This window comes from Onychomys torridus, chromosome 2 (genome assembly GCF_903995425.1).
Source record: "Onychomys torridus chromosome 2, mOncTor1.1, whole genome shotgun sequence".
Lineage (NCBI taxonomy): Eukaryota > Metazoa > Chordata > Mammalia > Rodentia > Cricetidae > Onychomys > Onychomys torridus.
In genome coordinates, this window is record NC_050444.1 from 1,705,558 (window position 1) to 1,719,135 (window position 13,578).

General features: G+C 36.5%; 1 protein-coding gene across 5 annotated transcripts in view; it reads right to left on the reverse strand.

The window, feature by feature from the left end:
• The window catches only part of LOC118577749 (suppression of tumorigenicity 18 protein), a 157,752-nt gene that overhangs the window by 89,422 nt on the left and 54,752 nt on the right, over positions 1-13,578 (reverse strand). The gene's annotated exons all lie outside the window — the stretch shown is intronic.

Sequence of the window (13,578 nt, forward strand, 5' to 3'; positions counted from 1 at the left end):
TTTTTGCTAGTTAAAAAAACAGAGGTTTCTGGACTACACACTGCTTTGATAGAAGCATAGACCCACTGTTTCTAAGAGTTGATGGCTTCCAGCACTGGTGGTAAATGTACCACCACCATATTAGGAAGCTGAGGTAGGCAGACCCAGCAGCTACAGTGCCAGTGCTACACTTTAAAGTTCACAATAAGACAGATTCAGATGGAATAGTTTACAATGTGTGCAAAATATATGTAGGCTTGAAAGAGGAAAAAAAAGTGATATATACAATTATATAAAGAAATATATAGTTTAAAAAAATAAACTCTTTAAAGAGACAGTAAAATTAATATAAAAATAAAGCCATGTAAAAATTGATATCACACAGAGAATCTGCATTGTGTTGTCTTTGGGATTCTTAACTGCAGAAAGACATTGGACTGTAAAAGCTGTTGAGTTAAGCCAATATGTATATTTTAATGGTACCTTGACTTCAAAATTTGGATCTAAGGATATGTTGCTTTGGAAAGGAGTCTCTGCTTTTGTTTCCACAGAACGCAAGAGGCTATGGATTTGTTCCAGATTAAGATACATTAGGTTTAACCAGCCAAAACCCCCTGAAAGGTCTCTGATGACACCATACCCCAGATGATCCAACATCCAGAAAGGTCCAAGGCAACTGGCTCAGATGATACACCCTCATGGACTACTCTATAATCCTAAAATTTTCTTTATGCCCCCATAAAATACAGTGCCCCCCCCCAGCAGGAAGTAGTAAGAGAAGCTACACCCAAATTCCCAAATATACCAAGCTGGCTTTGGAGATGGAATTGGCTCACTCCTTCTCTAAACCCAAACATATTGCTAAAAAAAAAGGTTGAGAGATTTTTTTTTTGTCCCATATCAAAAGAGCCCTCTGATGTGGGACAGAGAAAAACCAATATTTTTATTTAAATCAGGTTGATTATGACAGCAATCTCTTTCTAAAGAAGAAAAGGGGATATGGTATAGATATAATAGGATGAAAGGGTAGATTATTGAACCTACTTTTAAAGAGCAACTTGTTTAAAATGTTTTACATTGCTATGGATTTTAGTTTATTGATACAAGTTTAAACTTAATATTGTTATATATATATATTCTCGTTTGAGGTATTATGTTTATGTAACTCATTTAGATTGCAATGGATAATTAAGAAATATAGATTAATAATTAGTCTATTAGTCTTCTAAGATAGTCAAACTTATAACCATGTTAGTTAAGTTTTCTAGGTATACATAGATATAATTCAGTTAGGAGTTAGGTGGGTAATCTTCAAACACTTCAAAGACCTACAGAATATGGCATTTAGAATGTTTAAAAAATTTAGATTTTCTGGACAATGTGACTTATCTGCTCCTGGCAGCACCAATTTACTTCAGAGAGGAGGATGGGCATCAAAGACACTATATATGGAGTTTATCTTCTTCTTGGCAAAAACAGCCATTTGGGCAAGAAACTGTTCTTGCCTGGACTGCTTGATCAACTGGACATGCAGGACCCATGGGAAAGTGACCACTGAACTTTGCTTGGCAAAATGGTCCTTCAGGTTCCTGCTTCACATAGACATTCTACAGGACACAGAGAAAAGTGACTGAGAGACTCTAGCCCTGTGGGCTGAAGACAGATGCCCCAACTTTATAGAAAAACTTTGGATAAATTTCCAGGCTGCCAGCTATCTCTGTCTACTCTCACAAGACTCTCCAAAGTTGCTTGAGTCCATCTCAGGTAATATTATATCCTTCTGAGGTCTTTGATAGTTGACTAGATAGTTATAATTTTCTTTAGTTATGATAAAAGATAAGTTAGATATGAAACCTTAGACTCACAAATATAAGATAGATAGGATATCTTCTTTAATTCTGGCAAATACAAATAGACTAGTTTTTATAAATAGACTAGATATTGTAATTGTAATTCTTGCTTGATAATTGTTTTGTTATATGAAATTGTACTATATTAAAGTTAAAACCTTCCTTTTCTTTAAAAAAAAGGGGGGGTGCTGTAGAATGTTCTGTATGTTAAATGTGTTGCTCTGATTGGTTAATAAATAAAACACTGATTGGCCAGTAGCCAGACAGGAAGTATAGGCAGGGTAAGGAGAGAGGAAAATTCTGGGAAGTGGAAGGCTGAGTCAGAGAAACGCTGCCAGGCGCCACCATGAGAAGATGTTAAGATACCAGTAAGCCACGAGCCACATGGCAACTTATAGATTAATAGAAATGGGTTGATTTAAGATACAAGAACAGTTAGTAAGAAGCCTGCCATGGCCATACAGTTTATAAGTAATATAAGTCTCTGTGTGTTTACTTGGTTGGGTCTGAGCAGCTGCGAGACTGGTGGGTGAGAGAGATTTGTCCTGACCGTGGGCCAGGCAGGACCAGGAAAACTCCAGCTACACCTATACAGAGATGTAGGAATGATTTTCTAGCTATTGTACTGGACCATCTTTTATGACTGGAGTTTATTATATCAAGGACAAAAAACCCGATTGCTACCTCAACACTTCAGTGCAGAGATCTGAAACCTACTTGGGGATTGTTTGAAAGGAAGTCCCAGAGAGTCTTCTGAGAAAGTAGAGTTTAAGGAACAACATACAAAACCTACAAATTAAATCACACTTGCACTTTGTTTTTTCTTCAACAAAGACCTATACAGTAACAGTAGGACAGATTCATAGAGTCTAGTTCTTAGGGGAAGGGCAGGTTCACAGCACATGGGAAAGTCATGGTAATAACTTAGTTTTAAGGTAGGTTTTGAATACATGTACATGGTTAACATTGTATTTATATCTACCTCAAATAGGGACTTTCAATTTGAGAAATTCTTCCAATATACCCAATGTTGAATCATTTCCCTTCTTCTAGAGTTTTTGTTTTTATTTCTGTGCTTTGTTTGTGGGGGAGAAGTTATTGCATATGGATGAATGTACCTGGGCATGTGGGTATGCATGCAAATAAGTGCATGTGAAGGCATGCACAGTGATCTGGGGCTCCCAGATTCAGGCAGACTGGCAGACTAATGAGTTCCAGAAACTGTCTTATCTTCATCTGTCCAGTACTAGATTTACAAGTGCACACCACTATGTCTGGCTTTTTATGTGGATATTAGGAATTGAACTCAGGTCTTCATACTCATGCAAAAAAAAATTATCAATCAAGCTGTGTTTTAATTTCTTTTATCTTTTTAAGCAGGGCTCACTGTGCTTCTTCTCTGGCATGTTTGAAATGGCAATACTTTATTATATTACATTATGTAATATATTACATTATTCTTATGAGATGTCCTCTCTGATTTATTTGTTTATAGTGATAGTAGGGATTAAACTCAGGGCCTTGAGTTTGCTAGGCAAGTGCCTTTCTTGTGACCTATATCCCCAGCCCATGAGATACCCTTTCAACCCTGAGAAACCCATGGAAAAATGGAGATGCTATTCAGTAGCTGTGCTGAAAAGTCCTGGCTTCTTTACCTTGAAATCCTGTGAATCCCTAAAGGATAGTTCATTATCAGAAGTGAAATTTAGGAAAATAATGAAGAGAAATCTAAGAAACTGGAACAGACCTGAAAGTCAAAAAAAAAAAAAAAAAAAAAGGAAATGACTAGATGATGCCAGTCTATCAGAATGAAATTTGCCTAGCTTAAGGACAAAGTGCCCAATATTAAGTGTCCTTTCCTTTAATGATGCTGGCCTGTTCTAAACATAGCTGTGGGTCAGTTCAAAGTGGCAGCCTAGATATCTACTTTATATAAGGAAAGTTATGAAAAAATGAGCTGTGATACTGAGTAGAGGAGAATGTTGACTTTTGATGAGAAATGCTGGGCTAGAATATTTGTCTGTTTCCTCCATTCTTACTTTCCTATTTGTCTAACTTTTTATATATTTATTGATTACTAAGGAAGAACAGAAGCATGTTTGGTGTCAACCTCTTTAAAAGTGTAAACAGTGTTTTCTTATAGCCTCCCATGTTGACGTATTTACAAGTGTTTTTCTAATTCTCACTTATTTAAGGCACCCTATTCTTGATTTTAGTTCTCCATATCTACATGCCTATTTCTGTATGGTCTTTGGTTCTGTATAAAAGGCTGAGGGATTACATGGCATGTCTAGTTCAGATTTATGACTCCCCTTGTCTACCTTAGCCACTTTTAATCCCCCTACAAACAAAAAACCTGAAAGAGGAAACAGCTTCAGCATGTTATCAGATTATCTGGGTTACAGCTCTATCCAAGGATCATACTTGTACATGTTACTCACAGGTGAAATAATTTCAAAAGGGAATTCTCCAGGGTCCCCGAGAAATGCAGAAGCAAGATGAACTAGCTTAGACTTGAAACAAGCTTGGAAAATGTTATAGTGGAGACTTAATTTACATTGTCTTTCTGGTTTTAAGTTGTAGCTACTGTTGTAGAGTCATTCCAGAAACTTTATACAACTGGCAATGCTGAATGTAAACCAAAGCCATATGCTTGCATCCTTTTGCCAAATGTCTGCAGCAAATAGTTCTATTATTCCTATAGGTAACAGATGTATGCCAAAGATTTCTATTAGTTGCTATACCATGGCCTCAGAGTCACAGCTTTGTGACATGGGGAGAAGGGGTAAGGGCATTACCAGTTTTGTTTTGGGTGTTTTGTGTATTTTAAAAATATGCACCATTTAAACATAACTTAAGGCAAGCAACACATAAAAGGTTTTTCACATGTTTCCTTGCTCATATTTTGAGATTCATTGCCTACAAAATATGCAAATTTTAAAAAACAATTCCTTTGGAGGACATACATTATTTCAAATAGACTTTTCCGAAAGACAATCAAATTTTCACTTTTCAGTGTTTGTATGAACTAGCCCTGGAAGTTATCTGGAATACTTTTAATAATGTGTTTTTAAAGTATCTTTAAGCTAACTAATTTTTAACACAAATGAACTCACATTAGATTCTTGAATTTATTTTAACCATAAATCTTTCTGTATGGGCAGACACAAATAACTAGATATGAAAAGGTTTGAAGCCCTAGAGGATGTCAGTTGCTCAGTAGTTTAAAATAGTGAGTTGACTGTTATACTGAAAACAGTCACAATTCTAAACTCAGAGGCAGCAATGAATTTTAAGACAAATCCATATAGGTGACCGCTAGTGACAGGAGAACCTTTATAAAAATTCTTTGATTGAGCCAGGCAATGGTGGCACACGCCTTTAATCCCAGCACTCGGGAGGCAGAGCAAGGCAAGTCTCTGTGAGTTCGAGGCCAGCCTGGTCTACAGAGCTAGATCCAGGACAGGCACCAAAGCTACACAAAGAAACCCTGTCTCAAAAAACAAAAAACAAAACAAAACAAAAACAAAAAAATTCTTTGACTGAATTTTTTTCTTCCAATATATTCTATTTTTTAATAATAAAAATGAGACCACACCACTCTTTCTTCAGATAACCTGTATACCAATATTTCTGTTCATTTAGTGGAAAATCTTGAAATTCATCCTAGTGAGAGAAAAAGTAAAAGAAAGCGTATCATCAGACTGGACAAGAAAAATGCTTATTTAAGTGAACTTTAGGTGAACAACAGAGGACATATTGGCACCTTTTGCCTATAATTTGGTTGGTCACATTACAAACAATGAAATTGTTATACTAAAATTGTATTATTATTAATGATTTTCTGATTCTTTTTGTGGCATTAAGGATTGAAGCAAGGGCCTTATGCATGGTAGACAAGCACTTTACCACTGAGCTATATCCACAGTCCTATTACTATGATTATTATTATTATTAATTTTAGCCATCAAAAAGAAAAAGTTTGAGCACAATTTGCAATGAGCTCTAGCAATGACGTTGTAAAAGACAGAATGAACCCATTGTTATTTGGAGCTGTTCTGAAAGAGGCCAGCAGAAGATTATATTAATCCCACGGCCAGTGGGAACTTGCTTTCCAAGCAAACAACGTGGTTTTGGTTTACATTATTGTCAAGTCACCATGCACAAGGCTGTATCCCCTCTATTTGGTTCCAGAGTATGAGGAAAAAGGAAACACCAAAAGCCAGTGTGATGCACTCAGCATCAGAGCAGGCCCTGCTGTACTAACACTGTGTGCTTATGCCCATGGTTACAAGTTCACAGCTGGCAGTTTGATGTTTTAGGAGACAAGCTACCAACCTTCATAGCAGGAGACTTCTGTTGTTGGTCTTTTACCTTGTGCAGTGTATTGAAGCAGTGACCTCTGAGTCACAGATGCCTGTTCCCTGCAGGCTTTGACCAGACATGAATCAGATGCTTTTTCAACTCAAGTCAGCAATTGTGGCTAGAAGAATGGAAAAGCAGTACCACAGCTTGGGAATTCTTACTTTGTATTTGATTACAACTTAAAAAATAAGAAATGTTTTTGGCTCATTCTGCTGCACTCTTGTTCAGAAAGAGTTCTGGAGCTTTCCACCTGCCTACTCCCCTTTGTTTGCCACACACCAACCTAAAACAAAAGATCCTGGAAGCAGTCACACTGGTGAACAAAGCTCTTTCTAAATCCTGAAAGTAATGGCTTTCTGTCTAATGCCCTAACGTGTTATGTATTTATTAGCAATACATTTTCCATTTATTTTCTCAAAGATTGCCAATAAAGAACTGAATCACATAAGGGAGTAGCTGTAAAGCCTCTGAGTTCCCTAATGTCAAACTCATTAGCATCCGAATAAGCACACAGCAGCACGTCATCTGCACAATTGCAATTTTTTACTACTTTTAATAGCATTCCTCAAAGGGCTCATTTTCAACTTTCTTCAGTGGTTAGTTGGGTCTCCTGGGAGAAGGCGCTTCCTGATGCTCACAGCTTCTACTCAGCAACCTAGCCGTTCGCTGTCAGATGCGTCAGCCCTCTGCCCTAACCCCATCTGCTGTGGCTTCCCTCCCTGGAGACTAGAACGGAGGCAGCACAGCTGAGATCTGCTTGAGAAGTGTGCGGAGGGTGCTGAGAAAAGATAAGTTTAGGAATATGATTTGACATGCAAAGGCCCAGGATGTGGAAGCACAGGGAAATACAAATGGGAAGCAGAGCCTCTCAGGATGCTCACTCTGAGTCTGTCACTTACAGTTCCAGCCAGCTCTTCTTTGGAAGCCCATCAATCAAGCAGGAATCTCCCACTGCAACCTGGGTTCCTCTCTTCCTACATATGCACTATGACAAGGAGATACCTTTAAAACCCCACTTTTATTAAATGTCAACTTTGAGTTTTAATAATTATTATTTGCCATTCTTTGGCTATTTTGTATATTCTTTTAAAAAAAAAACAAAACATTTTTTCCTAACTTAAATGCATAATAGCCCATGGAGAATTCACATTGTTAAGACAGTTCCAAGAACTCCCAACAGTCCTACCTCCACCTGGAAGCATGCATGCACTTTCATGGAAGCCCCTACTTTCCTGAAACAGCGACCTTAAAAGGAGGAACTATGTGGTGACCAAGGTATGACAGGCCAAAAGGCTGCACAGCATCTTTCTAATTAATGACTCAGTTGCTCAGATGTCCTAACTCCATGAAGTCATCATCAAGTACTCCATTTGCTGACTTCCCTTTCTGAAAATAGTTAGAGGGTGTCAGTCCTTAATCACTTCATGGATGAGTACCTGCTTCTGAAAAAGTCAGTTCTGTTCAAGTCTATGATGCAGTATGATGACTCTGTTATATTATTTCAAAGAAAAAAGACCTGCAACATTTGAGATTATATTTTCTTTTTATGGATGAATGGACAAAATGAATTGATGAATATGTCAACTGTGACCCCTAAACTGAGAACTGTAGGTTTACATATAGTCCCAAGGGAAGTAATATTTATTAAATCTCCCAAATTAAATGTAAAGTAAAAATTTTGGGAAAGGAGCAAATGAATTTGTCATGCAATGTGTGTAGCATGCACAACTTCTTGTCTATCATGAACTCACCACCATTTGCCAATATGGTGTAACTAACATGACATGACCACCACCATCAATGTTTTGTAACATGACCTCATCACCACCATCAATGTGTTCTAACATGACCTCACCACCACCACTAATGCCATGTAACTACCATGAGCTCACCATCATTGCCAATGTTCTTGTAGGGTTTGCCTACTAGGGAAACCAGTCTTCTCTGTCTAGTCAGAAAAGGCAAGACCAACAGTCCTCTCAGAAGCCTGGAAAGTTCAAATAGTCTCCAAAGACCACTTAGATTTATTTCCTTAACAATTCCACATAACAATACTAACATATTTTCTTTCTTTCTTTTTTTTTTTTTTTTTCTTCCGAGACAGGGTTTCTCTGCATAGCTTTGCACCTTTCCTGGAACTCACTTTGTAGACCAGGCTGGCCTCGAACTCACAGAGATCCACCTGCCTCTGCCTCCTGAGTGCTGGGATTAAAGGCGTGTGCCACCACTGCCCGGCCCAACATATTTTCTTATGTATCACTACTTCGTGAGGTCCTGCTTCAACAACTTCTAACAGTTTTACAGTCTTATCCACTGTTCTAACTCTTAACAGCGTCACAGATTATTCACAATCTAGAATAAAGAAAAAGGATTATCTTTGACTTGTCTATACTTTGGAATTATAACACAAGTTCTTTGCAGTTCTCAACTTCAAGATTTATTTCATATTAGTCAGTATAATGATTTAAGTTACAGCCATTTTGTATAATATACTATTATATCATATGCATATAAATACTTAGATGTTTAGTATCCCATACTACCATATTTATATCCATATCAATACATGTGTATATATAAGTTTGATGATGGCTAACTGCAAACACAATGGAATTCTTCAGTTTCCATATGTGATTTTTACTTCTCATAATTTCTCTTGACATTCCTTTTTTTTTTTTTTTTTTTTGAGTTCTAGTCAGTAAGCCTTTTGTCCATTAGAGCACACAATTCTCTATTTAGGAAATGATGCATCAAATTTTTGTGAGTCTGTTGCCACATAATATTTATGTTGTTTAAAATAAATTTCTTCTGCTGAGTTCTCCAGGTTGATAGTAGAGAATGCACTTTGTTTTCTGGAACAAATGAATGCAAGTATGAGTTTCATTTAAGTCTTTTAGGTAAATAAATATGCTTCTTATTGTCCACAAGCTTTTTTTCACAACCAGACCATAGTCAGGTATCTGATCATAGGGGGAATAGGACAAGGAGGTTCTATAAGCTTCGTATACTCCACAGAGATGAATAGGTCTTACTGCAAAGTGAGACAGTAGGATCATTTAGGTTTCCGCAGGATGTTTCCAATTTTAAATTATTGGACATTCAATAAGATGAATTATTTTATATTATTTATTAAATTGCCTTTCATCATCCATTTTGAATACTTTATGCTTTCCTGACTTATCACTACAGCTAATATAAACCAAACTTCAATTCAGTTGGTTATTTTAAAAGAATGAAGTAAGATTTATCAACCAATATACTAATTACGATTGAGCGATTTAGTTGACTTTTTAGTGATTTGTCCAGCTTTTGAATCTTTGTCTTACAGAATATTTCAAGAAATCTTAAGTGCAAGGATTCTACAGCAACTTAGGTCATTTTGCTTAGAGAACAGGTCATTTTTGCTCAGAGGTTGAAGTCATATAGTGGACTCAAATAACTATGGCTTGCACTGTCACACAGAGAGGACAATTACATTTACACAAGTATGCATCCTAGTATTGATATTTGTCCTTCCAATCCCTTAAGAAAATCATGGTGTTTTCTCCTTAAAGTCTGAAGCAATTCCAGTACCTTATATAAGACTTCTATTTCTCTATTTTACCTGATTTAACCAACAAAATAGCCCTCAAAGATATTTAAAGTCATGTGGTAATTAACATAACTGCATTTAGATGCCATTCATGACTGATAATTCCAACACCTTGTGGGGGAAAAAAGTTGCATGCTGTAAACATTATAAACATATTCAAATAAGCTTAACACAATCTGCCATGCTTATTTCTGCCTAGATCATGGACCAGCGAAATGGTTAATGCAAATGGATTTATAATTTGCTTTGGGGGGCCAGTTTCTTCTCCTTATTTATTAGCCCAGCTGATGGGGCAGATTTGATGAGGCACTTCTGGAATAATTGAGTCATCACACAAAGAAGGCTGCTAGCATTCAGAGTGGTTTTATCAGCAGCAAGCAGGCCTGATTACTGACAATTACACTCTGATCCGGTGATGGAGGAGAAAGAGCCAACGAGTGGGAAATGTCCGTGTTTCTATCCAGGAATAATTTCTACATTCATTTTACATGCTAAGTGTTTCCTATCTCTGCATAATAAACTGTAAACAGGAATAGATGGCACAATGTCCCTTAATATTTCCTGGTAATGAAGACACAAATGTACAGTGAATGCTGATAAATATAGATGAAACATAAGCTATTCTCCTAGTCTGTATTGTTACCTTTAAAACAAATGCATTTTTGTGGTAAAAACATAATCATAGCTAATGCAAAAAAATGACAGAAGATTGAAACTGTCCTTGTAACTACATAGAAACTTTGCAAAAGTCCTGTTAATCATACTGCTTTAAAAACTGGTGAGCTGAAGGTTGAGTCCAGAAACCATGTCATTCTATGTCTTGAGTAGCAACTGTACAAAACTCCTTGGGTTAGGTACAGCAGAGGACAGTGTGACAGAGACCTCCATCAACACTCAGAAAGAACACATCTAGCTTGAACAGATAAAGCAACGAGGCCAGCACTGAATACATCTTCATGAATATGGATTTCAAGTTCCTTTCCATAGGCACTCCAACAAAATACATCTGATAGTAAATAATAAAGTTGCACGTGGCCCCTGATCTGCCATGTGCAATGAGTTACTGTTCTCAGCAGGTAGCTTTTAACCAACTTGTTTACAACATGGCTTATCAATAAAGTAAAATGTATCTGATAGAGTTATCTACTAAACCAGTCTTTCCTCTGACACAGAATTGTGTTTGAAATGCCCAGAGAACAGGAAGGTTGATATTTCTTAATGTGCTGCCTTAGATTTTAGTGGGAACACTCTAATTACTTACAATATAAAAAGTTTCCCCATTTAAAAACCCAATCAGATGTGAAGCCATGAATGATGAACCTGCCTGGGTCTGTTTGCATAATCTTTTCTTTAAAGCCCCTTTCTGACTTCCAAAGAAATAAAAGTTATTCTCTGGTCTCCTGTGGTAACTATAGAAACCATGTTTTACTACATTAACCACTTAACTTCAAAGATTGTGTTACAACTAAATGTGTTATTTTGAGTAAATCTATACTAAACATCCTTATAATGCAAAAACACTTTTAATGGTATTCAAAGAACACTTGTTGATTTTAAAAAAGGCTTTTTATTATGCAAAGGAAATTTTCTCTCTTTAGACTATTTTATTATATAGATGGTCACATAATATTTTTGATATCCTTGGATATGCACTTTCCTTACTACTTTCAAAAGGTTCTTTACAATATTTTCAACAAGTCTGATATTTTTCTCAATGATCAATTTTTGATTTTCATTAGCATCTTCACAATGTTCTTCAAATATGAATTGTGATTTAAAACTATAGTCATTTGTGTTCATTATCTAATGATGAAAATGGAATGGGAGAATCTACTGAAGTTTAAAAAGAAAATGGCATGACTCTTAGTTGTTGAGGCCAATGAGCTAATGGATTTTGGGACAACAATCCTTAGACTTTATCATTATAAACAAAAATCTTTAATATAGATTATTTTCACATAGTTATCTTTCTTCTAAAATATACTATTAATGGTTCAATATAAACTTACCAGACAGTAATATACATATTGCCCCATGGGAAATAATGGGTATAAAAATATTTAAGGCAGGACTTTTTTCCTTAACAGTACAAAGAGGCAAGTCAAGGATTGATTCCAATATAATGTGGAGCATCCTAAGACAGAAGGGGACTGAGGAACTAGTGGACATGAGTGGGGCCTAGACAACTTCTAGATGATTGTGATTCATGAGATGTTCAGAGAACCCTGAATAAAATAGGAAAACATGCTTAAAGACCAATTGAAAGGAAGCCAGTGGTCAAACTGGCGTGGTCATTGTAGTACAGCTATGTTTTCATACAGTTGTGAAAGGGTCAAAGACAGCAGATGGTTAAATTAACTATCTGTAGTTAAATGCCTTTAATTTGTTGATTTGATATGTAACTTTCCAAGAAACCTCCCCCTTCAGGATAAGAATTGCAAAATCTACTCCCACTCATGGTAGACAGCATTCTCCAGAATCCCAAGAGAATTTTGATGGCCTGCTCATTTTGATAATTAGATTCTGCCTTGCACTCTATTTCCTCATGTCTTTCTGCTTTTACCTAGGCTCAGGTAGGACCATGGATCTCCATGTGCCCCCTAGAAACCATTTTACGGTTATGGTATGTGCTCAATACACTGCTGCTGAACTGAAATAAGCCCAAAATAATCATAGATTCTTGAGATTATAGCTTATTAATTGATTTAGACAAATCCTGGAACTCAGCATCTGGGATGTTGTAGGTTTAGTCAGTTTGGTTGTTCTGCCGGCTAAAGAAAATTGACAAGGTTTACTTTTTTGTTGAGATATCCCAGATGACCTCAATTCACAAGTATGGGGATCAGAGTTCTGAGCCACCCTACCCAGCATTTCTTTATTCCTATGTGTTCAAATGTTTCCCTAGTGCAAAGAAGACAATGTGTGAAATATGACAGATCTATGCCTGATTTTTACTCAATGTAGACTTTTACTTCATTTACATGAAAAATTACCTAACCTTAAATTGGCTCTTCTTGAGAAATAAATGCCAAATCTGAAATGAAATACAGTTAGCCAGATTTTGGGAAATGACTGGTCTAGGAAGGGTGCTGACCTATTAAAGATCTATGAGAACCTCATTCTTAGAGTCTTCTTTTTCTCATTCAAAATTTACCAGAAGGTCCTGACCATTAGCCACCTACATTTTACTTCAAGTAACATATGCTCACATACTCAAAACTGATGAGTTTGATATTGCAGAGGAAAATGGAACCAACCATTTCTAGGAGGAGGTACAAAGAATGTCTAGCAATTTTATCAACAGTGAAGGGAGATAGAATTTACTAAGCAAATGTCTCTGATCTTTACTGGAGTCTTATCAGGAAACATGAGTTTCATAGGCACTGTACCGCTTAATGTCCCTTCATCATCATGACATCCTATGGGAATTCCATATTACCACCAATTTACACATCAAGACAGGACAGTCAAGTAAGATCACTACCAGCCTCTGTGTTATACAGGTGAAAAACTTTTCAAATGTCAGCCTCTGCTTTCATGTATAGACTGAACTTCTGCTGCAGAGACCTGGGATTCTGCCCTCTCTGATACTCCATTGTTCTTATCCAACCTCATGTTCACTCAGGTTCACTGAAGGGGTCATATAAACATGCATTCACTTGTTTTTTTAGTAATACAACCACTGCATTTATAGAAATATGATATGTACCACTTTTATAAGGGAGTAGTGTTACAAAATGGAAGATATAATCACTGAGTATCAATAAATATCATTTACATCCCCAAATAAAT